At 45.0% G+C, this 27,574-nt stretch overlaps 13 non-coding genes across 13 annotated transcripts; all 13 read right to left on the bottom strand.

The window, feature by feature from the left end:
* Positions 1–6,179: 6,179 nt before the first annotated feature.
* trnaf-gaa (transfer RNA phenylalanine (anticodon GAA)) lies at positions 6,180–6,252 on the bottom strand. The gene has a single exon. It is a non-coding gene; the product is annotated as a tRNA-Phe (tRNA).
* A 255-nt stretch (positions 6,253–6,507) lies between these two features.
* Positions 6,508–6,579, bottom strand: trnap-agg (transfer RNA proline (anticodon AGG)). The gene has a single exon. It is a non-coding gene; the product is annotated as a tRNA-Pro (tRNA).
* A 432-nt stretch (positions 6,580–7,011) lies between these two features.
* trnaq-cug (transfer RNA glutamine (anticodon CUG)) lies at positions 7,012–7,083 on the bottom strand. Its single transcript has one exon. It is a non-coding gene; the product is annotated as a tRNA-Gln (tRNA).
* A 9,231-nt stretch (positions 7,084–16,314) lies between these two features.
* Positions 16,315–16,386, bottom strand: trnaq-cug (transfer RNA glutamine (anticodon CUG)). Its single transcript has one exon. It is a non-coding gene; the product is annotated as a tRNA-Gln (tRNA).
* A 2,184-nt stretch (positions 16,387–18,570) lies between these two features.
* On the bottom strand, positions 18,571–18,642 carry trnaq-cug (transfer RNA glutamine (anticodon CUG)). The gene has a single exon. It is a non-coding gene; the product is annotated as a tRNA-Gln (tRNA).
* A 2,615-nt stretch (positions 18,643–21,257) lies between these two features.
* On the bottom strand, positions 21,258–21,329 carry trnaq-cug (transfer RNA glutamine (anticodon CUG)). Its single transcript has one exon. It is a non-coding gene; the product is annotated as a tRNA-Gln (tRNA).
* A 241-nt stretch (positions 21,330–21,570) lies between these two features.
* On the bottom strand, positions 21,571–21,642 carry trnaq-uug (transfer RNA glutamine (anticodon UUG)). Its single transcript has one exon. It is a non-coding gene; the product is annotated as a tRNA-Gln (tRNA).
* A 90-nt stretch (positions 21,643–21,732) lies between these two features.
* On the bottom strand, positions 21,733–21,805 carry trnaf-gaa (transfer RNA phenylalanine (anticodon GAA)). The gene has a single exon. It is a non-coding gene; the product is annotated as a tRNA-Phe (tRNA).
* A 93-nt stretch (positions 21,806–21,898) lies between these two features.
* On the bottom strand, positions 21,899–21,972 carry trnai-aau (transfer RNA isoleucine (anticodon AAU)). The gene has a single exon. It is a non-coding gene; the product is annotated as a tRNA-Ile (tRNA).
* An 88-nt stretch (positions 21,973–22,060) lies between these two features.
* On the bottom strand, positions 22,061–22,132 carry trnap-agg (transfer RNA proline (anticodon AGG)). The gene has a single exon. It is a non-coding gene; the product is annotated as a tRNA-Pro (tRNA).
* Positions 22,133–23,780: 1,648 nt separating this feature from the next.
* Positions 23,781–23,852, bottom strand: trnaq-cug (transfer RNA glutamine (anticodon CUG)). Its single transcript has one exon. It is a non-coding gene; the product is annotated as a tRNA-Gln (tRNA).
* Positions 23,853–24,666: 814 nt separating this feature from the next.
* trnaf-gaa (transfer RNA phenylalanine (anticodon GAA)) lies at positions 24,667–24,739 on the bottom strand. Its single transcript has one exon. It is a non-coding gene; the product is annotated as a tRNA-Phe (tRNA).
* A 753-nt stretch (positions 24,740–25,492) lies between these two features.
* On the bottom strand, positions 25,493–25,564 carry trnaq-cug (transfer RNA glutamine (anticodon CUG)). Its single transcript has one exon. It is a non-coding gene; the product is annotated as a tRNA-Gln (tRNA).
* Between the last annotated feature and the right edge of the window lie 2,010 nt (positions 25,565–27,574).

Here is a 27,574-nt window from a genome sequence, read left to right as displayed (position 1 = left end):
CTTGTTTTTGCCTATTCATGTCTTTTTAAATATGTATAACATAGTATTTAAAAAGATAACATAAATATGTATACTGCCCTACAAAGCAAAAAGGCAGTAACTGCATTTTTGGTCAAAAATGAGTTATTATCATTTTCATGACATTCAAGGCATCCTTTGTTATGTGACAAAACATCTTATCTCAAATGTGTGTTGTTTTGGAGAAAAATGGTAGTCGTTTCTACAGTAACTGCAAAAAGCCCTAGTGAAACAAAGCAAGAATACAGTAACATCCATTACTGTATTCTTGTTATGTTTTACCTAACAAAAAATAACCGTGTTGCTGCGCAGTGTAGTTACTGTTGCCATGGTGAACACACAGCTGATTTCGCGGCATCCTCACGGGACGGTTTTAACATTTTTACCCTTCTAACTTCACACAAATTTTGTTTGAGATGGCACAAAATCGGGGAAAGAAGATGGTCGAACTGGCGTTGAAAAGAAAATACCCGGAGAATGGTAAGTAAGAGTGACAGATTAAACATTTAGAGGCTAGGCTATCACAATATAAACTCCTTTCAGCCGCCAGGGCGGGACTTCCTCTCAGAGGTCCATTCAGATAGCATTATGCTAATTGACAGGCGATGTTTTAAATAGCTTTGCTAACCTGCCCCTGATCCTCCCTGCTTCGAGCTGTAACTTTATTCTCTGTAACTTCACATCATCGCCGATGCCATGTCATCATTTTGTTGTTCATGTCACAAAGTTATAATCCAACCAGCGGTGAAAAAATATTCAATAACTAGAAAAGCACTCGGAGAGCACTAACCTCTGTCAAGGTAGCCTAATAGGTCACTGAGGCAATTCCAAATGTCCCGTGTTCCGGATCACCACCAAAATGTAGTAATCTGTTCCTTGTCCTAATACCCATGTTGTCCGAAAATGTCATCCAAATTCATACAGTACTTTTCGAGTTATCTTACTAACGAACAGACAAACATACACAGCACCAAAAGATAACCTTTGGGCGGAGGTAAAACTTCTTAAGGCATCAGGCTATCCCATAACATCCAAGCAGTCAGCGTGATCTTCTTCGCTCTTATTAGCCTACATGAACGGCGTCTTCTTTTTTCATAGGCTAATCATTCACAGCGTTGTTGTCCAGCAGGAGAATATATGTGTCCATAAAAACAGCTATCGGTGTAACAGTTATTCTTTAACGTGACAGGTGTCTGTTCAACTTAAAACACACTCTCTTCGCGGCCGCTGTTTGAAGACTATGTCCGCTGTTTAGATAAGTTAGCAAGTTGTGAGCAAAACTGACATCTTTCTCTTTACTGTTGTAAGCATCACTGCTTTCAACAAAAACAAACTTCTGCAGACAGAGCGAGCCAGCAGGTATTTACACCCCCCTTAGCGCTAAGGCTCAAACACATTGGTTCCTGTTCCTAAGCATTTATTTATTGCACGGTTTCTTCTTCAGAATATAAAATTATATATTTAATTTGGATTCCCCTTAATTATATTAACCTATGAAAATGTTGTCCCTCTGCATGAAAGCAAGCTTCTATGTTTTATCCTATTATAGGCCTAATGTAACTTATGAAGCCAGGCTGCTTTTTGTGTGTTGGCTTTTCTTTCTTCATTTTCATTAAGGGTGCAAAATTTTAATTTATTGTGTTAGCCTAATTCATCCATTATTTTGTCATGGACCTAATTTAAGTTATTTCCTGTACAATGAAATATTATGATATACAGACATCAATACATATATTGATCAGAGTGAAGATGCTGTCCTGTAGGTCCATATAATAATAATAATAATAATAATAATAATAATAATAATAATAATAATAATAATAATAACAATTTGTTGCAGTACACAGACAGACAGACAGACAGACACAGACAGATGTGGATTTACATTCATGCCACTAATTTTCTCTCTTTTTCATTTAATCTGTAGTTACTGCCTTTTTCCTTGGTATTGTGCCACGTTTTTTGTTAAGTAATACAAAGCAAGAATACAGTAACTGCAAAATAGGGGTAAAATATCAAATTAAATATGAGGATTGATATGTACAAAGAATAAGCTAATATAAAGTAACAAAACAGCCACATGTCCAATAATCTACCTACAACTACTTAGGCTGGATAACAGGATAACTTTAAAGTCATTTTTCTCAGTTCTGCACTCTGCGTAGTTACTGCCTTTTTGCTTTGTAGGGCAGTATACTGGTGTATAACATAGTATAGTATAACATATATGAATTAAACTTTTTTTTTAAAGGTTTTAGTAAAAATCTATCACGATCAAAAACGAGGAAGCAAGGATGCAAGTAACTCTATATATATTTAATGAAAGGTCAGAAAACACAAGAACACTGGTGACGAAGGGACTAGATGATCAGGTGTCCGGTTGTTGAGTGGTGATGATCAGGTGTCCGGTTGTTGAGTGGTGAGGTGATGAGTGCCGAGTGGTGAAGTAATCCAAGGAACACGAAGACAGGAACAGGACACGAACTGAAACTCCGACAAGACCAGGACCAACACGCACGAGAGACATCACACAACGATCTGACAATGAGAGGAGAATGTGGTGAGATTAAGTAGGCGAGTGTATGGGCTGCAGCTGGTGAGTTGAGTACGCTCAGCTGGATCGCTGATCAGTGAATGGAGTGGCAACGCCCATTCCCACACACCCACACACATAACAACAGAAACACGAGACAAAAAGGAAACAGTGAATTTATAAACCGTGACAGTACCCCTCCTCCTAGGAACGCCTCTTGGCGTTCCCAGACTCCCTTACCTGTCGATTGTAATCATCAATAAGGGAGTGATCCAGGATGTCTCTAGCAGGTACCCAACTTCTCTACTCTGGACCGTAACCTTCCCAGTCCACCAAGTACTGGAATCCGCGTCCCCTTCGCCTAGAGTCCAGAATACGATTTACCGAATAAGTTGGTTCCCCTTCTACGAGTCGCGGCGGAGGAGGAACCGGGACTGGCGGGTTAATGCGAGAATGAAATACGGGCTTAATTTTGGATACATGAAAGACGGAATGAATCCTCCTGTACACTGGAGGCAAGTTGAGGCGGACTGCCACCGGACTAATGATTTTGGCGACAGTAAACGGGCCAATGAATTTGGGAGCTAGTTTATTAGAAACGGAGCGGAGAGGAATGTTCCTGGTAGAAAGCCACACCTTTTGGCCAACGACGTATACGGGAGGCTTTGACCGGTGGCAATCGGCCTTAGCCTTGGTGCGCGCCCCCACCTGGAGTAGAGTCTCCCGGGCTCTAGTCCAAGTGCGGTGACACCTCTGGACGAAAGCGTGAGCGGAGGGAACCGCGACCTCGGATTCCAGACTGGCAAAAATTGGTGGCTGGTACCCTACGCTACACTCAAACGGAGACAGACCCGTGGATGACACTGGTAGCGTGTTGTGGGCGTACTCCACCATGGACAGTTGTTGGCTCCATGAGGAAGGATTCTTGGAAACCAAACATCGCAACACCCTTTCCAAATCCTCGTTGGCTCTCTCGGTTTGACCATTGCTCTGGGGATGGAACCCTGAGGACAGACTAACAGTCGCTCCCAGTAACCTACAAAAATTCTCGCCAAAATTTGGACACAAACTGGGGTCCCCTGTCGGAGACCACGTCTGTCGGGAGGCCATGTATACGAAAGACGTGATCTACGACTGTCAACGCTGTCTCCTTAGCTGAGGGTAATTTGGGTAAGGGAATAAAGTGAGCCGCCTTCGAGAACCGGTCCACCACAGTTAAAACAACCGTGTTACCCTGGGAGGGTGGGAGGGTGGTAATAAAATCTAGAGCGATATGGGACCAGGGTCTCGAAGGGACAGGCAGCGGTTGAAGTAACCCATCTGGGGGTCGATTGGAGGTCTTACCAGTGGCACAAACCGAGCAAGCCAAAACAAAACTGTGAATGTCACGAGCCATAAGAGGCCACCAGAACCGTTGCTTGACTAAAAAACTAGTGCGGTTAACTCCTGGATGACAAGCCACGTTGGAACAATGACCCCACTGAATAACGTCAGACTGTAATCCCTCCGGCACAAATAAACGATTCGGTGGGCACCCGGGCGGAGGCGTTACCCCTTCTAAGGCCGTTATGACCTTCGATTCGACCTCCCATACAAGTGTGGAGACAACTAGAGTCTCAGGCAAAATACACTCGGGAGTAGACGGGCGTTCGGAACGGTCAAAAATGCGTGACAAAGAATCGGGTTTGATGTTCTTAGAACCCGGGCGGTACGAGAGAGTAAAATCAAAACGTCCGAAAAAAAGTGCCCATCGAGCCTGCCTGGAGTTCAATCTTTTAGCGGTTCTAATATATTCCAAATTCTTATGGTCGGTCCAGACGATAAAAGGTACCCCCGACCCTTCTAACCAGTGACGCCATTCCTCCAACGCTAACTTGACTGCCAACAACTCTCTGTTACCAATGTCATAATTGCGTTCGGCAGGGGATAATCGATGAGACAAAAACGCGCACGGATGAACCCTGTCGTCTGTGGGAGAACGCTGGGATATCACTGCACCTACCCCCACCTCTGACGCGTCGACCTCCACCACGAACTGACGTGATGTATCAGGGGTAATGAGGATGGGGGCCGAAACAAAGCGGGCCTTCAGTTTGGCAAACGCTGCTTCAGCAGCGTCTGACCACCTGAACATAGTTCTGGGGGAGGTCAAGGCGGTCAGAGGTGTGGCTAGTTGGCTGAAATTGCGAATAAAACGCCGGTAAAAATTGGCAAATCCCAGAAACCTCTGTAGGGCCTTACGAGAATCTGGACTTGGCCAATCCACCACAGCCTTAACCTTCTCAGGATCCATGCGAATTCCCTCAGACGACACGATGTATCCTAGGAACGGAACAGACTGTGCATGAAAAACGCATTTCTCCGCCTTGACAAAAAGCCCATTCTCTAGCAACCTTTGAAGCACTCGTCGGACGTGCTGAACGTGTTCCTGGAGAGAAGATGAAAATATCAATATGTCATCCAGGTAAACATATATGAACTGGTCAACCATATCTCGCAGCACGTCGTTGACAAGTGCCTGGAAGACTGCTGGGGAGTTGGACAGCCCGAAAGGCATGACCAAGTATTCAAAGTGCCCCCTGGGGGTGTTAAACGCAGTCTTCCATTCATCCCCCTTCCTAATGCGAACCAAATGATAAGCGTTACGCAATTCCAATTTAGTGAAGATAGACGCTCCCTGCAACCTCTCGAAAGCTGAAGACATCAACGGCAAAGGATAAGTATTCTTTACCGTGATGCTGTTCAACCCTCGGTAGTCAATACAAGGTCGCAGAGACCCGTCTTTCTTCCCCACGAAAAAGAACCCCGCCCCCGCTGGAGAAGAGGAATGGCGGATGAACCCTGATGCTAGAGAATCAGAAATATATTTCTCCATAGCCTCCCTCTCTGGAACAGAAAGTGAATATAACTTGCCTTTAGGCGGAGACTTACCTGACAGTAAATCTATGGCACAGTCATAGGGACGATGCGGAGGAAGAGAAGCAGCACGAGACTTACTGAACACTTTCTTCAGGTCTAGGTACTCCGCGGGCACGTTAGATAAGTCCACTGCCTCCTCCTGAAACTTAGAGACAGCAACAGACGAACAGGCAGAGACAAGACAAGACTCATGACATTTATTACTCCACTCCACTTTTTTTGTGGTCATTGGAAATCACGCTGCAGCACCTGCACACGTGCTAGGGATTGCGTCTCGTCTTTGTCTTTGAGAGCGATGGACACCTTCTCTCCATCATCGAGGGGAATTAGCTCAAATGGTAGAGCGCTCGCTTAGCATGCGAGAGGTAGCGGGATCGATGCCTGCATTCTCCAGTGCTGTCCATCCTTTTTACGCCCCCCCTTCAAGGGGCAATACCTAGATGAGCTCTTGCGGCTCAGTGATGCCTAAAATGTTTTTTCTAACGAGGTACTGCACACATTCCTGGCAAATGCAGGTCCCACCGAGATTTGAACTCAGATCGCTGGATTCAAAGCCCAGAGTGCTAACCATCACACCATGGAACGAACACACCCTGATAGCTGGCTGTCTGAGAGGCAGATATCGATGAGGCTAGGTGGAATCAGGTAGATAAGAGCTGGCGTTTGGTCAATGGACCGCCTCGACTAAGAGAGGCGGACGTGGTTCCTCTGCCGAAACCCGGGATTGACCCAGGGACCTTTAGATCTTCAGTCTAACGCCCTCCCAACTGAGCTATTTCGGCCAGGTACTTGTGCGGTTTAGTCAGCAGGCATGTCTGGGAGACCGCCAGTCATTTTCGAGAAGAGTAGAGCGAAGGTCCCAGAGAGAAAACGAGTTGCCCGTACGGGGATCGAACCCTTGACCTTGGCACTATTAGCAACAAGTTCTAACCAACTGAGCTAACCGGCCTCTCTCTGGCTCATTTTATCCCCAATTTCTCAGAAATATCCTGGTTGCCCTAATCAGGCTGAAGAGATTAAAAGCAAAGCCTGATAATGGGCTCGTCCAGGATTTGAACCCGGGACCTCTCGCACCCTAAGCGAGAATCATACCCCTAGACCAACGAGCCTAAACATACTTCCTCCCTGCTGCTGCCGGGCCGAAAACATTTCAGCTTGCATGGCTTAAAGCGCAATATTTTAATTAAATCTACAATTAAAAGGTAGCCAGTGCAAAGTTGCCAGCACAGAGGAAATGCGGCCTCTTTTTTGTGGTCATTGGAAATCACGCTGCAGCACCTGCACACGTGCTAGGGATCGCGCCTCGTCTTTGTCTTTGAGAGCGATGGACACCTCTTGTCCATCATCGAGGGGAATTAGCTCAAATGGTAGAGCGCTCGCTTAGCATGCGAGAGGTAGCGGGATCGATGCCTGCATTCTCCAGTGCTGTCCATCCTTTTTACGCCCCCCTTCAAGGGGTACTACCTAGATGAGCTCTTGTGGCTCAGTGCTGCCGAAAAAGTTTTTTCGAACGAGGTACTGCACACATTCCTGGCAAAAGCAGGACCCACCGAGATTTGAACTCGGATCGCTGGATTCAGAGCCCAGAGTGCAAACCATTACACCATGGAACCTTGGGGTGTGTCAACTTTTCCCAAGAGCAACAGAGATTTAAGTCTTTGAGTCCAAAAGCACGATAGCAAGGAGCAAATGAAGCCTTTGCTTTTTAAGCCCATGTTTCCCCAATTCCGACTCTGTTTGAGATTGCCAATTTCACTGCCACGTCAGCAGTTGCGCATCACCTCTGCTTTTTCCCACCCTTCCGCAAAGAACCTAAAAAGATTCTACCGAGATTGGAACTTGGATCGCTGGATTCAAAACCCAAAGTGCTAACCATTACACCATGGAACCAACACTTCCTGATAGGTGGCTGTCTGAGAGGCAGATAGCGATGAGGCTAGGTGGAATCAGGTAGACTAAAAGAGGCGGACGTGGTTCCTCTGTCGAAACCCGGGATATAAATATCCTGGTTGCCCTAATCAGGCTGAAGAGATTAAAAGCAAAGCCTAATAATGGGCTCGTCCGGGATTTGAACCCGGGACCTCTCGCACCCTAAGCGAGAATCATACCCCTATACCAATTAGCCGAAACATACATCCTCCCTGCTGCTGCCGGGCCGCAAACATTTCAGCTTGCATGGCTTAAAGCGCAATTTTTTGATTAAATCTACAATTAAAAGGTAGCCAGTGCAAAGTTTCCAGCACAGAGGAAATGCGGCCTCTTTTTTTGTGGTCATTGGAAATCACGCTGCAGCACCTGCACACGAATAATGAGAAGCTTACTTACAGGAGCCTGGTCTGCAACACTGGACCCAGTTGATGTTGCAGGAGCAGAGGCAGCACTTGGCTGGACAGAAGGCTGTGGAGGAGACTGCAGAGAAGGCTGAACAGGACGCAGAGGAGGAGAATGCAGAGGTGGCTGGGCAGGGCGCAGAGGAGGAGACTGCAGAGGAGGCTGGGCAGGCCGCAGAGGAGGAGACTGCAGAGGAGGCTGGGCAGGGCGCAGAGGAGGAGACTGCAGAGGAGGCTGGGCTGGGCGCTGCAGTCCTTTGGGTGGCTGTAGTGAGGATGGTCCTGGTGCAGAGGGACAGGGGTTGAAGGCCTTGCTGGAAAGATGGGAGTTAATCTTTCCAGTGGACAGGAACCTCTGCAGGCGACTGGGACACCTGGCCAGGGGTCCACAATGCTGGAGGAGCAGGATAAGGGGCAGGAGCAGGGGCAGTAGCACGAGCCGGGGCAGGAGCAGGGCCTCTCGAGCCTGCAGTGCCTGGAGCGTAAAAAAACACAACAAAATTATCTTATTGTTTTAGACTTTCACTGCATGACTTTCTCAGCTCTGCTGGACAGCTACTGCGATTACAAGGTTTACTGCAAAGCATGTATGATTAGTAGAGAGATGACATGATGATGAAAAGATGGAAGGAAGCAGTGAAAATCATCCTGTTTTTCATCCAAGCACCATTAGAAGAAATACAAGAAGAAAAAAAGATGGGATCAGCCAAGTGTGAAGCGAAGCAGACCAAACACTACAACAGCCACTTATTCCAAGGGGAGTGGGGGAAGTGTGAGATGACAAGAATGAGCTTTAGTCAGTGATTACGATAAAAAATGAAATAAAACCTTTTACATACACCTTTAAATTATCTTTTTTCCTTTGAGGATGTTCACTCAAAGAGTGAATGTAGATTGACACCTGAGAAGTGCCATTCCTCTATGTTGTGAAATAAAATAATATGTCATTTAAAAAATACTGTTTTGTTTTATTTGTAATTGTTTGTAAAATATTGTTTAAGATTTACATACCTTGAGGAAGTTGTTCCTCAGCTTGCGAGGCTACAGTTGCCATCTCCAGGTCATCTTCCTCCTAAAATCCGTAGCAGCAGAGTCTGTAAAATAACATAAAACACTAAGCACATGTCACCAACACACTTGTATGCGTTAAGTGATACTCACCACATGTAAAGAGCTGTCTCCGGGCTGCGGACTCAGACGCAGGATGTACACGTGGTCCTGCAGCTGTTGAACACGTATTTTCGTTAGACATATATACTGCATAATATATACTGTAATGATTTTAAAGCTTGCAATTCACTTACAGGGTTTGGCTGGAGACAAAATCTTTTTTGCCAGCTGTGAAGCAAATAAATCCTTCCCCCGCGCCAACAGGGCCTTCACATTGGTCGCCAGCAGTGGCCTGTTCTTAGTGGCAGTAGGTGGAGGAGGAACAGACACAGTGGCAGTGGGCACAGCAGCAGTGATGACAGATGCAGTGGGCACAGTGGTGGTGGGCACGTGGGCTGGAGCCTGCCTCTTCAGCACGTATGCTTTGAAAAGGGCCATATTGGTGTTAGGCCTGGCCTTTGCCTTCTTCAGGTAGGTGATGAGAGCCTGGGCCTCCTTGCTTGGGTCCTCATACACCTCCTTCATTGACCTACCCTTAAAATCCCCAAACTCCACCATCAGACATCCAGAGTCTCCTGTCCTCTGGGCCTCCTGCAGCATGGCCTGTTTTTTCTGATACACCTCCACAGCCTCGCCTACTTCCCTGATCTGCGAGGTGTATCTGAGGAACAGGTGTTTGTTGTCCGACAGCGGGTTGTCCCTCTCCTCCTCCCCCAAAATGCTGCTGACCAGATAGCAAGCATACCCCAGTGAGTTCTCCAGCAGCCACAGGAACCTTTGACCCTGGTGTTTCCCAAACTGGATCTTGCAGTGAGCCAGAACCAAGAACTGGTCTCCAGGATTCCCTCCATTCTGCCTCACAAAGGCAGTGGCCTCAGCCAGGACCTCCTCCTTACACCTGGCCCTCCCTGCCAACACGAAGGAGTCGACCCTCAGAGGTTCTTCGTAAAACCGGGTATGCATACATAATCTGAAAGGACACAAGCATAAACAGAACGTTACATAGCTGTCATATTCCAACTGAAAGTATTTTACTACAGCATTTCTTTTTTATGTAATTAATTATTATAATATTATAATAATTAATGATTATTATTATTATGAGCATAAGCATTATTGTTTTTATACAACTGTGAATCACTTTGAATTGCCTTGTGTACAAATTGTAAATAGTGTGATGAACTTATTAATGAGAAAATAAATAACACTTCTTGGTACAATCTTGCTGGTATCATGCCATGCTTAAATCGTTTTGTTTTGTTTAGCTTTTGTGGCAGAGATTACTAAGAAACACCAAATATAACATAAAGGCGTTTATGACAATTCATAATAATATGATCATCAAACAGATCTAAAACTTAAAATGGTATATCAAATCGTTTTGGTATATCTTTTATAACATAGTTGAGAATCATTTGTTGAAACAAAAAAACACTTGTTTTTGCCTATTCATGTCTTTTTAAATATGTATAACATAGTATTTAAAAAGATAACATAAATATGTATACTGGTGTATAACATAGTATAGTATAACATATATGAATTAAACTTTTTTTTTTAAAGGTTTTAGTAAAAATCTTCTTTTGCTCAAAATAATGTAATGAATGACACAAAAAAATACTAAATTAACAACAACAAAAAAATGGTTTAAGGAGGATATAGCTTAATTAGTGGTCGGCTAATTATCTTGACAGTAGTGGCATGTTTTTTACTGTATATCATGGTAAAGTTGCAGGTTCACATGTACAGAAGAAAACGTGTGCTATTACACGCTAGCTAGCTTTATTGGCATGTTTAATTGTCTAAAAACAAACACTGTTTATGAATAAATAATGATCGATTATACAGTCGTGAAGAATAGACTTACCTGTTGCAAAGATGACGATAATTACTACTGATGACGACTACTTCCTGCCCAGCTACTGTTCGGACGCTCTGGCTTACTTCTCCGCGCTTTGCTCTATCGCTTTTATATTTCTATATTTTATCTCCTTTTATCACCTAATTTTAACTTCAGCACAGTGCTCAAACGCTTGGATTACTACAAAAAAAAGCAGAATTATTTTATTCGACCAGCCTCCCACTGAAAGCTTACATTCCGGGGAAGAGAAAACACAACTGCCTACATTCATAAGGATACGAAAATGCCTCCTCTGGAATCTACTTGCTGCTCCAACTGCCACAGACTTTTACAAAGGATTGCAATTCTTGAAACAAAGTTAATTGCGGGACCACCAAACCAGACGGAACACACAACAGAGCTCCGTCATGGACGTCCTCAGCATACAGCCGGTGAGTCCGATGAATCTAGTGCTTCTCGACAGGCCATACTGAGTGTAGAGAAACAAGCCGATCGTTTTACTAATCGATGGCACAAACAGGGTGCGAGACCCAAAGGCACTCGAGACATCAGATTGTCACGAGCATCACATATTACTGCAGTAGCATCCTCTACCCCAGATACGGCTCTGACAAGGACTGCAAACACTGGTCTCCTACCACCGCCTATACATCTTGAGAACAGATTTGAAGTATTAATGAATGAGGAATCCCCAAATTTGATGAATGTGATCGCACACAGACAGAATCAGCCAGTAGCTAACACTGATGCTAACTGGGGCTCAAGGTCGAGCAGACAGCGGCACTCAGCTCACAGTGCAGCCGAGCCCAGGACTCTGATAGTGGGCGACTCCGTAATCAGAAACATTAATAGCAGGGATACAACAACGTGCTGCCTTCCACAAGCAACAACTTCTGATGTAAACAGGGAACTTCAGAACATTCTGATGAAACATAAGACTGCAAATCGACTCATCATTCATGTGGGGAAGAATGATATTCATAAAGAGCAGTCGGAACTTCTTAAAAAGGATTTCAATGAACTTTTTGAAACACTTAAAAGACTGAAAGTTCAAACATTCATCAGTGGACCACTCCCAGCAAGAGGAACAAACAGGTTTTCACGGTTGCTTGGGCTTAATACATGGCTGCAAAAAACCTGCAATATAAAAGGAGTGAACTTTACTGACAACTTCAATCTTTTCTGGAGTCAGAGGCAACTGTTTCAACAGGATGGCCACCACCCAAACAAACTTGGTTCAAGAGTGCTAAAGGACAATATCTACTTCTCCCTCCGTCATCCTTCTGCAATGTGTGCCAATCCACTCAACCTGAATGGCACACACACACCTGGATACAGTATGAATGACCACAGGATTTCACTTCAGCACCTGAATGGACATGCGTTTGACACATCACACAAGGACAGTGATAACACCACTCAGCCACAACAACCTCTACTCACGGACACAATCTCAGCTGAGCCCTGCCCACAGAGCTCAACACAGACAGATTGTGACATACCAGCACTGCTCCAAGATACAGCACCCATAGACGACTTTCTGGAAAACAGCCAGGGAAACCAGGACAGCATATTACAGCCTCCAATAACACCAGAGCAAAAATCCCTCTCACCGGAAACATTATCACTCTCTCCAGCATCTCCACTTCTGTGCTTCTCAGAGAAAATGGAACAACTGGTGCATGCTGGAACTAGACTATCCCACTCTTTTGCTGCGAGCCCCCAGATACCAACCAAAAAACGCCAGGCCCCACAACCACCAAAGCCTGCGGGCCCAGCTCGCCCTCCCCCTCCTCCTGTGAGAGCTCTTCGGCCTCTGCCACAGCGCCAGGGCCCACACCCTCCTCCAGCGGCTCGAGGTGAACCAAAAACAACTGATACCAGCTCTCAGTGATATGTGTCGGGTCCCCGCTATGATAACAATAACTTTCTCAAATGTTTACAGAACAAGCAGGAACCCAGTGTGCCTGTATCTTTTTCTATTGCTGTTCGATTACATGATAGAAAGTCTAAGGCCTTCAAAAGCCGTACAGCAAACCCATCTAATATGGTGCTTATTACACGACATACCAAGATTGCTGTGGGGACAAAAAGTAAGACTGTTAAGTTAGCACTTTTAAACATCCGCTCACTTAAAAATAAATCACTTTTAGTCAACGACTTAATAACCACATACAACCTGGATTTTATGTTGCTAAATTAAACTTGGCTAGAAGAAAGTTGCAGTGCAACAGTCCTCAATGAAACAGCCCCTCCTAACTTTACTTTTATGAGTGTCTGCAGAGCTGTCAGAAGAGGCGGAGGTTTAGCTGCTCTTTATAAAGATGTCTATCAATGTAAGCAAATATCATTTGGGAATTACCCGTCTTCCGAGTATCGCGGTATTGTGTTAAAAGGTGCTCCACGCATTTTACTTATCATTGTTTACAGGCCTCGCAAATACTCTCCAGCTTTTGCTGAGAACTTAACAGAACTGTTATCAACAATTTCCTCAGAGTTTGACTGCTTTGCCATTGCTGGAGATTTTAACATTCACATAGATAATGCAGAAAACAATATGGCAAAAGAAATCAAAACTGTTTTAAAAACTTTTGATCTGACTCAGCATGTACATGGACCCACACATAATCGTGGACACACTCTAGATTTACTTATCAGTAAGGGTCTAAACATTTCATCAATTGTTATTAAGGATGTAGCACTGTCTGATCATTTTTGTGTTTTCTTTGATATATTGATCTCTCCTGCCATTGAAGCTAGATCTGTGTCTGTCAAGAAGAGATGCTGAAATGAGAACACTAGTGTACTATTTATGAAGGCTATATCTTTAACACCAAGCATATCTGCTGACTCTGTTGATTTTCTCCTTGATTCTTTTAACTCAAAAGTTAAGAGTGTAATTGATGATATTGCTCCTGTGAAAGTCAGGAAGAAGAGTGGCAGACAAAAAGCACCTTGGAGAAACTCAACAGCAGTGCAAAATATGAAAAGACAATGCAGAAAAGCAGAGCGCATGTGGCGGAAGACAAAACTTGTAGTCCATTATAACATCTACAAAGACAGCATCCATGCTTTCAATAAGGAACTAGGCAAAGCTAGTCAGACTTTTTTCTCGAATATTATAAACAGCAATATAAACAACACGCGCACTCTTTTTGCTACTGTAGAGAGACTGACAACCCCCCCAAGCCAGATTCCCAGTGAAATGCTCTCAGTGAGAAAGTGCAGTGAGTTTACTTCTTTCTTCTCTGAGAAAATCAATAATATCAGAAAGGTGATCAGCTCATCCTTGAGTTGCGCTGGGGTCAGGCAGATCAGACAACAGCACGAGAAAGTAGCCACTATGTCTGATTTCGAAGAAATTGATGGCAAAATTTTGGAAGAAACCGTACAGCATCTAAAAACATCAACCTGCGCCCTTGACGCACTTCCCACATCTTTTTTCAAAAATGTGTTACACAGCTTAGAAGCAGATCTCCTGGAAGTGGTAAATGCCTCACTTCTCTCTGGGAGTTTTCCGATCTCCCTGAAAACTGCTGTCGTCAAGCCCCTCCTGAAAAAGAGCAATCTGGATAAGACCATATTAAACAACTATAGACCGATATCAAATCTTCCTTTCATAGGCAAGATCATTGAAAAAGTTGTCTTCAATCAGCTGAACAAATTCTTAAGCTCGAATGGATACTTTGACCATTTTCAATCTGGTTTCCGACCGCACCACAGTACAGAGACCGCGCTCATAAAGATAATAAATGATATTCGCTTAGATACTGATACAGGCAAATTATCAGTGCTGGTACTACTCAACCTCAGTGCTGCATTTGACACTGTCGATCACAAAATACTTCTTGACAGGCTGGAAAACTGGGTCGGGCTTTCTGGGATAGTCCTAAAATGGTTCAGGTCATACTTAGGAGGCAGAGGTTATTATGTGAGTATAGGAGACCATAAGTCTGAGTGGACATCCATGACATGCGGAGTCCCTCAAGGCTGAATTCTTGCGCCACTCCTATTCAACCTGTACATGCTCCCAATGAGCCAAATAATGAGAAAGAACCAAATCGCTTACCATAGCTATGCAGACGACACACAGCTCTACTTATCCCTATCGCCTAACGATTACAGCCCCATTGACTCCCTTTGCCAATGCATTGATGAAGTAAACAATTGGATGTGCCAAAACTTTCTTCAGTTAAACAAAGACAAAACTGAAGTCATTGCGTTTGGAAACAAAGATGAAGTTCTCAAGGTGAACGCATACCTTCAGTCTAGGGGTCAAACAACTAAAAATCAAGTCAGGAATCTGGGTGTGTCTCTAGAGTCAGACCTTAGTTTCAGTAGTCATGTCAAAGCAATAACTAAATCAGCATATTATCACCTGAAAAATATTGCAAGATTTAGATGCTTTGTTTCCAGTCAAGACTTAGAAAAACTTGTGCATGCTTTCATCACCAGTAGGGTGGATTATTGTAATGGACTTCTCACTGGCCTTCCCAAAAAGACCATAAGACAGTTGCAGCTCATACAGAACGCTGCTGCCAGGATTCTGAGCAGAACCAGAAAATATGAACACATCACACCAGTCCTCAGGTCTTTACACTGGCTGCCAGTTACATTTAGGATTGATTTTAAAGTATTATTACTGGTATATAAATCATTCAATGGCCTAGGACCTCAATACATTGCAGATATGCTCAGTGAATATAAACCCAACAGATCACTCAGATCATTAGGATCACATCGGCTAGAAATACCAAGGGTTCACTCTAAGCATGGCGAGTCTGCTTTTAGCTACTATGCCAGCCGCAGCTGGAACCAGCTTCCAGAAGAGATCAGATGTGCTCCTACAGTAGTCACATACAAATCCAGACTCAAAACACATCTGTTTAACTGTGCATTTACTGAATGAGCACTGTGCCACTGTTCGTCCGACTGTTTGCACTGTATTTTATTTTATGTTTTAATTATTCTGATTTCATTTGATTATTTCTGTATTTTATCTTTTATTCCAAACTGTTTTAATTATTCTGATTTCTTTTGAATATTTTAATTTATTCTATGTAAAGCACTTTGAATTACCATTGTGTATGAAATGTGCTATATAAATAAACTTGCCTTGCCTTGCCTAATAATAGCGGTCGCCGATTGGTCAAAAGTAAGCCACAGGAGCAGAGCCAGGAGAGAAACGCGATTGGTCAAAAGTAAGCCACAGGAGAGAAAGGCGATTGGTCAAAAGTAAGCCACAGGAGAGAAACACGATTGGTCAAAAGTAAGCCACAGGAGAGAACGCGATTGGTCAAAATTAAGCCACAGCAGAGAAACACGATTGGCTCACGTGGGCTTACTTTGGGCTTACTTTGGCTCAATCGGTAGGAAGCAGTAGGCGCAAGCGAGAGGTAGTGGGATCGATGCCTGCATTCTCCAGTGCTGTCCATCCTTTTTACGCCCCCCTTCAAGGGGCACTACCTAGATGAGCTCTTGCGGCTCAGTGCTGCCGAAAAAGTTTTTTCGAACGAGGTACTGCACACATTCCTGGCAAAAGCAGGTCCCACAGAGATTTGAACTCAGATCGCTGGATTCAGAGCCCAGAGTGCTAACCATTACACCATGGAACCTTGGCGTGTGTCAACTTTTCCCATGAGCAGCAGAGATTTAACTCATTGAGTCCAGAAGCACGATAGCAAGGATTTAAGTCATTGAGTCCAGAAGCACGATAGCAAGGGCAAATGCAGCCTTTGCTTTTTAAGCCCATGTTTCCCCAATTCATAGGAGCAGGGGCAGTAGCACGAGCTGGGGCAGGAGCAGGGCCTCTCGAGCCTGCAGTGGCTGGAGAAAAAAGAAAAAAACGTACCCACTTAGAGGGTTTGGCTGGAGACAAAATATTTTGTGCCAGCTGTGAAGCAAATAAATGCTTCCCCTACGCCAACAGGGCCTTCACATTGGTCGCCAGCAGTGGCCTGTTCTTAGTGGCAGTAGGTGGAGGAGGAACAGACACAGTGGCAGTGGGCACAGCAGCAGTGAGGACAGATGCAGTGGGCACAGTGGTGGTGGGCACGTGGCCTAGAGCCTGCCTCTTCAGCACGTATGCTTTGAAAAGGGCCATATTGGTGTTAGGCCTGGCCTTTGCCTTCTTCAGGTAGGTGATGAGAGCCTGGGCCTCCTTGCTTGGGTCCTCATACACCTCCTTCATTGACCTACCCTTAGAATCCCGAAACTCCACCATCAGACATCCAGAGTCTCCTGTCCTCTGGGCCTCCTGCAGCATGGCCTGTTTTTTTCTGATACACCTCTACAGCCTCGCCTACCTCCCTGATCTGCGAGGTGTATCTGAGGAACAGGTGTTTGTTGTCCGACAGCGGGTTGTCCCTCTCCTCCTCCCCCAAAATGCTGCCACCAGATAGCAGGCATACCCCAGTGAGTTCTCCAGCAGCCACAGGAACCTCTGACCCTGGTGTTTCCCAAACTGGATCTTGCAGTGAGCCAGAACCAGGAACTGGTCTCCAGGATTCCCTCCATTCTGCCTCAAAAAGGCAGTGGCCTCAGCCAGGACCTCCTCCTTAAACCTGGCCCTCCCTGCCAACACGATCTTCCTCCTATTGGCCTCCTCAGTTGGCCCCATAAGGAGTCGACCCTTCTTCGTAAAACCGGGTATGCATACATAATCTGAAAGGACACAGGCATAAACAGAACGTTACATAGCTGTCATATTCCAACTGAAAGTATTTTACTACAGCATTTGTTTTTTATGTAATTAATTATTATAATATTATAATAATTAATGAATATTATTATTTTTATTATTATGAGCATAAGCATTATTGTTTTTTATACAACTGTGAATCACTTTGAATTGCCTTGTGTACAAATTGTAAATAGTGTGATGAACTTATTAATAAGAAAATAAATAACACTTCTTGGTACAATCTTGCTGGTATCATGCCATGCTTAAATCGTTTTGTTTTGTTTAGCTTTTGTGGCAGAGATTACTAAGAAACACCAAATATAACATAAAGGCGTTTATATATATGAATTAAACTTTTTTTTTAAAAGGTTTTAGTAAAAATCTTCTTGTGGTCAAAATAATGTAATGAATGACACAAAAAAATACTAAATTAACAACAACAAAAAAATGGTTTAAGGAGGATATAGCTTAATTAGCGGTCGGCTAATTATCTTGACAGTAGTGGCATGTTTTTTACTGTATATCATGGTAAAGTTGCAGGTTCTCATGTACAGAAGAAAACGTGTGCTATTACACGCTAGCTAGCTTTATTGGCATGTTTAATTGTCTAAAAACAAACACTGTTTATGAATAAATAATGATCGATTATACAGTCGTGAAGAATAGACTTACCTGTTGCAAAGATTGCAAAGATGACGATAATAATAGCGGTCGCCGATTGGTCAAAAGTAAGCCACAGGAGCAGAGCCAGGAGAGAAACGCGATTGGTCAAAAGTAAGCCACAGGAGAGAAAGGCGATTGGTCAAAAGTAAGCCACAGGAGAGAAACACGATTGGTCAAAAGTAAGCCACAGGAGAGAACGCGATTGGTCAAAAGTAAGCCACAGCAGAGAAACACGATTGGCTCACGTGGGCTTACTTTGGGCTTACTTTGGCTCAATCGGTAGGAAGCAGTAGGCGCAAGCGAGAGGTAGTGGGATCGATGCCTGCATTCTCCAGTGCTGTCCATCCTTTTTACGCCCCCCTTCAAGGGGCACTACCTAGATGAGCTCTTGCGGCTCAGTGCTGCCGAAAAAGTATTTTCGAACGAGGTACTGCACACATTCACTGGCAAAAGCAGGTCCCACTGAGATTTGAACTCGGATCGCTGGATTCAGAGCCCAGAGTGCTAACCATTACACCATGGAACCTTGGCGTGTGTCAACTTTTCCCATGAGCAGCAGAGATTTAAGTCATTGAGTCCAGAAGCACGATAGCAAGGATTTAAGACATTGAGTCCAGAAGCACGATAGCAAGGAGCAAATGAAGCCTTTGCTTTTTAAGCCCATGTTTCCCCAATTCCGACTCGGTTTGAGAGTGCCAATTTCACCGCCACGTCAGCAGTTGCGCATCACCTCTGTTTTTTCCCTCCCTTCCGCAAAGAACCTAAAAAGGATCCACCGAGATTTGAACTCGGATCGCTGGATTCAAAGCGCAATTTTTTGATTAAATCTAAAATTAAAAGGTAGCCAGTGCAAAGTTGCCAGCACAGAGGAAATGAGGCCTGTTTTGTTGTGGTCATTGGAAATCACGCTGCAGCACCTGCACACGTGCTAGGGATCGCGCCCCGTCTTTGTCTTTGAGAGCGATGGACACCTTCTTTCCATCATCGAGGGGAATTAGCTCAAATGGTAGAGCGCTTGCTTAGCATGCGAGAGGTAGCGGGATCTATGCCTGCATTCGCCAGTACTGTCCATCCTTTTTACGCCCCCCTTCAAGGGGCACTACCTAGATGAGCTCTTTCGGCTCAGTGCTGCCGAAAAAGTTTTTTCGAACGAGGTACTGCACACATTCCTGGCAAAAGCAGGTCCCACCGACATTTGAACTCGGATCGCTGGATTCAGAGCCAAGAGTACTAACCATTACACCATGGAACCTTGGCGTGTGTCAACTTTTCCCATGAGCAGCAGAGATTTAAGTCATTGAGTCCTGAAGCACGATAGCAAGGAGCAAATGAAGCCTTTGCTTTTTAAGCCCATGTTTCCCCAATTCTGACTCGGTTTGACAGTGTCAATTTCACTGCCATGTCAGCAGTTGCGCATCACCTCTGTTTTTTCCCTCCCTTCCGCATAGAACCTAAAAAGGTTCCACCGAGATTTGAACTCGACCAACGAGCCGAAACATACATCCTCCTTGCTGCTGCCGGGCCGGAAACATTTCAGCTTCCATGGCTTAAAACGCAGATTTTTGATTAAATCTACAATTAAAAGGTAGTCAGTGCAAAGTTTCCAGCACAGAGGAAATGCGGCCTCTTTTTTTGTGGTCATTGGAAATCACGCTGCAGGACCTGCACACGAATAATGAGCAGCTTACTTACAGGAGCCTGGTCTGCAACACTGGACCCAGTTGATGTTGCAGGAGCAGAGGCAGCACTTGGCTGGACAGAAGGCTGTGTTGGAGACTGCAGAGGAGGCTGAGCAGGGCGCAGAGGAGGAGACTGCAGAGGAGGCTGGGCAGGGCGCAGAGGAGGAGACTGCAGAGGAGGCTGGGCAGGGCGCAGAGGAGGAGACTGCAGAGGAGGCTGGGCAGGGCGCAGAGGAGGAGACTGCAGAGGAGGCTGGGCAGGGCGCTGCAGTCCTGTGGGTGGCTGTAGTGAGGATGGTCCTGGAGCAGAGGGACAGGGGTTGAAGGCCTTGCTGGAAAGATGGGAGTTGCTCTTTCCAGTGGACAGGAAGCTCTGCAGGCGACTGGGACACCTGGCCAGGGGTCCACAATGCTGTAGGAGCAGGATAAGGGGCAGGAACAGGGGCAGTAGCACGAGCCGGGGCAGGAGCAGGGCCTCTCGAGCCTGCAGTGGATGGAGAAAAAAGAAAAAACTTACCCACTTACAGGGTTTGGCTGGAAACAAAATCTTTTGTACCAGCTGTGAAGCAAATAAATGCTTCCCCCGCGCCAACAGGGCCTACACATTGGTCGCCAGCAGTGGCCTGTTCTTAGTGGCAGTAGGTGGAGGAGGAACAGGCACAGTGGCAGTGGGCACAGCAGCAGTGAGGACAGATGCAGTGGTCACAGTGGTGGTGGGCACGTGGGCTGGAGTAATGTATATAATAATGTAATGAATGACACAAAAAAATACTAAATTAACAACAACAAAAAAATGGTTTAAGGAGGATGTAGCTTAATTAGCGGTCGGCTAATTATCTTGACAGTAGTGGCATGTTTTTTACTGTATATCATGGTAAAGTTGCAGGTTCTCATGTACAGAAGAAAACGTGTGCTATTACACGCTAGCTAGCTTTATTGGCATGTTTAATTGTCTAAAAACAAACACTGTTTATGAATAAATAATGATCGATTATACAGTCGTGAAGAATAGACTTACCTGTTGCAAAGATTGCAAAGATGACGATAATAATAGCGGTCGCCGATTGGTCAAAAGTAAGCCACAGGAGCAGAGCCAGGAGAGAAACGCGATTGGTCAAAAGTAAGCCACAGGAGAGAAAGGCGATTGGTCAAAAGTAAGCCACAGGAGTGAAACACGATTGGTCAAAAGTAAGCCACAGGAGAGAACGTGATTGGTCAAAAGTAAGCCACAGCAGAGAAACACGATTGGCTCACGTGGGCTTACTTTGGGCTTACTTTGGCTCAATCGGTAGGAAGCAGTAGGCGCAAGCGAGAGGTAGCGGGATCGATGCCTGCATTCTCCAGTGTTGTCCGTCCTTTTTACGCCCCCCTTCAAGGGGCACTACCTAGATGAGCTCTTGCGGCTCAGTGCTGCCGAAAAAGTTTTTTCGAACGAGGTACTGCACACATTCCTGGCAAAAGCAGGTCCCACCGAGATTTGAAGTCGGATCGCTGGATTCAGAGCCCAGAGTGCTAACCATTACACCATGGAACCTTGGTGTGTGTCAACTTTTCCCATGAGCAGCAGACATTTAAGTAATTGAGTCCAGAAGCACGATAGCAAGGATTTAAGTCATTGAGTCCAGAAGCACGATAGCAAGGAGCAAATGAAGCCTTTGCTTTTTAAGCCCATGTTTCCCCAATTCCGACTCGGTTTGAGAGTGCCAATTTCAACGACACGTCAGCAGTTGCGCATCACCTCTGTTTTTTCCCACCCTTCCGCAAAGAACCTAAAAAGGTTCCACCGAGATTTGAACTTGGATCGCTGGATTCAAAGCCCAGAGTGCTAACCATTACACCATGGAACCAACACACTCTGCTAGCTGGCTGTCTGAGAGGCAGATAGCGATGAGGCTAGGTGGAATCAGGTAGACTAAAAGAGGCGGACGTAGTTCCTCTGCCGAAACCCGGGATTGAACCAGGGACCTTTAGATCTTCAGTCTAACGCTCTCCCAACTGAGCTATTTCGGCCAGATACTTGAATGGTTTAGCCAGCAGGGATGTCTGGGAGACCGCCCGTCATTTTCGAGAAGAGCAGAGCGAAGGTCCCAGAGAGAAAATGAGTGGCCCGTACAGGGATCGAACCCGCGACCTTGGCATTATTAGCACCACGCTCTAACCAACTGAGCTAACCGGCCTCTCTCTGGCACATTTTACCCCCAATTTCTCAGAAATATCCTGGTTGCCCTAATCAGGCTGAAGAGATTAAAAGCAAAGCCTAATAATGGGCTAGTCCGGGATTTGAACCCGGGACCTCTCGCACCCTAAGCGAGAATCATACCCCTAGACCAACGAGCCGAAACATACATCCTCCCTGCTGCTGCCGGTCCGGAAACATTTCAGCTTCCATGGCTTAAAGCCCAATTTTTTGATTAAATCTACTATTAAAAGGTAGCCAGTGCAAAGTTTCCAGCACAGAGGAAATGCGGCCTCTTTTTTTGTGGTCATTGGAAATCACGCTGCAGGACCTGCACACGAATAATGAGAAGCTTACTTACAGGAGCCTGGTCTGCAACACTGGACCCAGTTGATGTTGCAGGAGCAGAGGCAGCACTTGGCTGGACAGAAGGCTGTGGAGGAGACTGCAGAGGAGGCTGAGCAGGGCGCAGAGGAGGAGACTGCAGAGGGGGCTGGGCAGGGCGCAGAGGAGGAGACTGCAGAGGAGGCTGGGCAGGCCGCAGAGGAGGAGACTGCTGAGGAGGCTGGGCAGGGCGCAGAGGAGGAGACTGCAGAGGAGGCTGGGCAGGGCGCTGCAGTCCTGTGGGTGGCTGTAGTGAGGATGGTCCTGGAGCAGAGGGACAGGGGTTGAAGGCCTTGCTGGAAAGATGGGAGTTGCTCTTTCCAGTGGACAGGAAGCTCTGCAGGCGACTGGGACACCTGGCCAGGGGTCCACAATGCTGTAGGAGCAGGATAAGGGGCAGGAACAGGGGCAGTAGCACGAGCCGGGGCAGGAGCAGGGCCTCTCGAGCCTGCAGTGGATGGAGAAAAAAGAAAAAACTTACCCACTTACAGGGTTTGGCTGGAAACAAAATCTTTTGTACCAGCTGTGAAGCAAATAAATGCTTCCCCCGCGCCAACAGGGCCTACACATTGGTCGCCAGCAGTGGCCTGTTCTTAGTGGCAGTAGGTGGAGGAGGAACAGGCACAGTGGCAGTGGGCACAGCAGCAGTGAGGACAGATGCAGTGGGCACAGTGGTGGTGGGCACGTGGGCTGGAGTAATGTATATAATAATGTAATGAATGACACAAAAAAATACTAAATTAACAACAACAAAAAAATGGTTTAAGGAGGATATTGCTTAATTAGCGGTCGGCTAATTATCTTGACAGTAGTGGCATGTTTTTTACTGTATATCATGGTAAAGTTGCAGGTTCACATGTACAGAAGAAAACGTGTGCTATTACACGCTAGCTAGCTTTATTGGCATGTTTAATTGTCTAAAAACAAACACTGTTTATGAATGAATAATGATCGATTATACAGTCGTGAAGAATAGACTTACCTGTTGCAAAGATTGCAAAGATGACGATAATAATAGCGGTCGCCGATTGGTCAAAAGTAAGCCACAGGAGCAGAGCCAGGAGAGAAACGCGATTGGTCAAAAGTAAGCCACAGGAGAGAAAGGCGATTGGTCAAAAGTAAGCCACAGGAGAGAAACACGATTGGTCAAAAGTAAGCCACAGGAGAGAACGTGATTGGTCAAAAGTAAGCCACAGCAGAGAAACACGATTGGCTCACGTGGGCTTACTTTGGGCTTACTTTAGCTCAATCGGTAGGAAGCAATAGGCGCAAGCGAGAGGTAGTGGGATCGATGCCTGCATTCTCCAGTGCTGTACATCCTTTTTACGCCCCCCTTCAAGGGGCACTACCTAGATGAGCTCTTGCGGCTCAGTGCTGCCGAAAAAGTTTTTTTGAACGAGGTACTGCACACATTCCTGGAAAAGCAGGTCCCACCGAGATTTGAACTCGGATCGCTGGATTCAGAGCCCAGAGTGCTAACCATTACACCATGGAACCTTGGCGTGTGTCACCTTTTCCCATGAGCAGCCGAGATTTAAGTCATTGAGTCCAGAAGCACGATAGCAAGGAGCAAATGAAGCCTTTGCTTTTTAAGCCCATGTTTCCCCGATTCCGACTCGGTTTGAGAGTGCCAATTTCACCGCCACGTCAGCAGTTGCGCATCACCTCTGTTTTTTCCCTCCCTTCCGCAAAGAACCTAAAAAGGTTCCACCGAGATTTGAACTCGGATCGCTGGATTTAAAGCGCAATTTTTGGATTAAATCTACAATTAATAGGTAGCCAGTGCAAAGTTGCCAGCACAGAGGAAATGCAGCCTGTTTTTTTGTGGTCATTGGAAATCACGCTGCAGCACCTGCACACGTGCTAGGGATCGCGCCTTGTCTTTGTCTTTGAGACCGATGGACACCTCCTCTCCATCATCGAGGGGAATTAGCTCAAATGGTAGGGCACTCGCTTAGCATGCGAGAGGTAGCGGGATCGATGCCTGCATTCTCCAGTGCTGGCCATCCTTTTTACGCCCCCCCCTTCAAGGGGCACTACCTAGATGAGCTCTTGCGGCTCAGTGCTGCCGAAAATGTTTTTTCGAACGAGGTACTGCACACATCCTGGCAAATGCAGGTCCCACCGAGATTTGAACTCGGATCGCTGGATTCAAAGCCCAGAGTGCTAACCATTACACCATGGATTAAACACACCCTGATAGCTGGCTGTATGAGAGGCAGATAGCGATGAGGCTAGGTGTAATAAGGTAGATAAGAGCTGCCGTTTGGTCAATGGACCGCAATGGACCGCCAGGCTGACGTGGTTCCTCTGCCGAAACCCGGGATTGAACCAGGGACCTTTAGATCTTCAGTCTAACGCTCTCCCAACTAAGCTATTTCGGCCAGGTATTTGTGCTGTTTAGCCAGCAGCCATGTCTGGGAGACCGCCAGTCATTTTCGAGAAGAGCAGAGCGAAGGTCCCAGAGAGAAAATGAGTTGCCCGTACGGGGATCGAACCCTTGACCTTGGCACTATTAGCACCACTTTCTAACCAACTGAGCTAACCGGCCTCTCTCTGGCTCATTTTATCCCCAATATCTCAGAAATATCCTGGTTGCCCTAATCAGGCTGAAGAGATTAAAAGTAAAGCCTGATAATGGGCTCGTCCGGGATTTGAACCCGGGACCTCTCGCACCCTAAGCGAGAATCATACCCCTGACCAACGAGCCGAAACATACGTCCTCCTTGCTGCTGCCGGGCCGAAAACATTTCAGCTTGCATGGCTTAAAGCGCAATATTTTGATTAAATCTACAATTAAAAGGTAGCCAGTGTAAAGTTGCCTGCACAGAGGAAATGCGGCCTCTTTTTTGTGGTCATTGGAAATCACGCTGCAGCACCTGCACACGTGCTAGGGATCGCGTCTTTGTCTTTGAGAGCGATGGACACCTCTTCTCCATCATCAAGGGGAATTAGCTCAAATGGTAGAGCGCTCGCTTAGCATGCGAGAGGTAGCGGGATCGATGCCTGCATTCGCCAGTGCTGTCCATCCTTTTTACGCCCCCCTTCAAGGGGCACTACCTAGATGAGCTCTTGCGGCTCAGTGCTGCCGAAAAAGTTTTTTCGAACGAGGTACTGCACACATTCCTGGCAAAAGCAGGTCCCACCGAGATTTGAACTCGGATCGCTGGATTCAGAGCCCAGAGTGCAAACCATTACACCATGGAACCTTGGCGTGTGTCAACTTTTCCCATAAGCACCGGAGATTTAAGTCATTGAGTCCAAAAGCACGATAGCAAGGAGCAAATGAAGCCTTTGCTTTTTAAGCCCATGGCTGCGTTCCAAACCGCATACTCAATGAGTAGGTACTTAATTTCAATGAGTACTTACTTAACGAGCGCTAAAAGAGTAGGTACTTTATAGCCAAATCTCGTTGAGTATGAATGCGATCCGGATTCCGGACATCATCCGCCATGTTGACGTTATCATGTGACCTACGACACGTTATCACAAGCGCAAAAACTTAAAAGATGAACGACACGTTTAATTCATCTATCTGTAAATATCTTGATATTGATGAAACTTGCTCATTTTGTGGTATTGTTGAAGAAACAGCTGCCAATTTATTTTGTGAATACATTTAGGGTTGATTTAAGTTGTTATATTTTAAACCCTTCTAATGTGACCCACAGTTCCTTATAACAATTTTTTAAGAAACCCCAAAATCGTTATCTCTTGAATATGTTGTTAATTTCTTTATTTTATACCCAAAAAGTTTCTCCTTCAAGTTTTCCTCTTTTCTTGATGAATTTACCTCTCGTTTCATGCCTCAGACAATAACAACAAAACTATTTTTTAATGTATTATGAAGAACTATTTATATTTAAAGATATTTAGCCTTGTTATTGTTCTTTTTTCCTGTGTATAAATATCATATTATGATGTACACAAACCAATGATCTTTATGTTTTCTGTTTTGTCATTATGATTGTTCATTGTTAGATACAACTAGTATCTTTCCATGATCTTTATGTAATAAGTTTATAAGTTTAAATTATATGAGCGACAGGTGCACTAACACTTCATAACATCAGTAACTCGACAGCACAACCTAGAACAGTTCTCCTCTGCGTTTACTGTCTGCAGTGCACAAGGAGACGGGCCGCTGCTCGAAGATCTCCTTTGGAGAAACTGTTGACTTTATACTCGAAAAATGCAAGTATCGCTCATAAAAAATTAATATTACCTCAGAATGAATTGCATTGTTAGCCCACCCCAAAACTTAAACAAAATATTATTAAATGCTGACCATTACTTAATTATATTACTTTTTTTTATATACTAAAAATGATATAATTTAATAAAACAAGCAAAATGTAATTTGTTTTGTAATATGAGTTATGCTTAGAGCCTCTTCTTAATATTATTAACTCGTCTTTATTTTTAGGTCATGTTCCAAAAATATTCAAGCTGGCAGTAATAAAACCTCTCATTAAGAAACCGCAATTAGATCCAAATAACTTAGCAAATTACAGACCCATCTCAAATCTTCCATTTATGTCTAAAATACTAGAAAAAATTGTGTCCGCTCAATTTTGCTCTTTCTTACAAGAAAATGATATCTATGAAAAATTCCAGTCGGGATTCAGACCGCATCATAGCACAGAAACTGCGCTAGTTAAAATTACAAATGATTTACTTTTAGCTTCTGACCAAGGCTGTATCTCAATACTAGTTCTACTCGATCTTAGTGCTGCGTTCGATACTATCGATCATAAAATACTCTTGGATCGACTACAAAACTACACTGGTGTTCAGGGACAGGCGTTAAGCTGGTTTAGATCGTACTTATCAGACCGTTACCATTTTGTCTGTTTAAATGGGGAAAAATCAAAGATAACGTCAGTAGACTATGGAGTGCCGCAAGGATCGGTGTTAGGCCCTCTGCTATTCTCAATATATATGCTGCCACTTGGTAATATTATAAGAAAACATGGAATTAATTTCCACTGTTATGCTGATGACACTCAATTATATATCTCATCACGACCAGATGAAAACACTAACTTATCTAAATTGACAGAGTGTCTAAATGATATAAAATGCTGGATGACGTGTAATTTCCTGCTAATAAATTCAGATAAAACGGAGGTACTACCGTCCAAAAAACTACCCACAAAATCCCTTACAATACAACTTTAATTTAGACGGATGTCCTGTTACTTTATCCACTACAGTAA

Source organism: Siphateles boraxobius, unplaced genomic scaffold (assembly GCF_051911475.1).
Source record: "Siphateles boraxobius isolate OS27281-9 unplaced genomic scaffold, OSU_SipBor_1 269, whole genome shotgun sequence".
Classification (NCBI taxonomy): Eukaryota; Metazoa; Chordata; class Actinopteri; order Cypriniformes; family Leuciscidae; genus Siphateles; species Siphateles boraxobius.
Note: the sequence above shows the minus strand (reverse complement) of the source record. Positions and strands in the feature narration are given on the sequence as shown.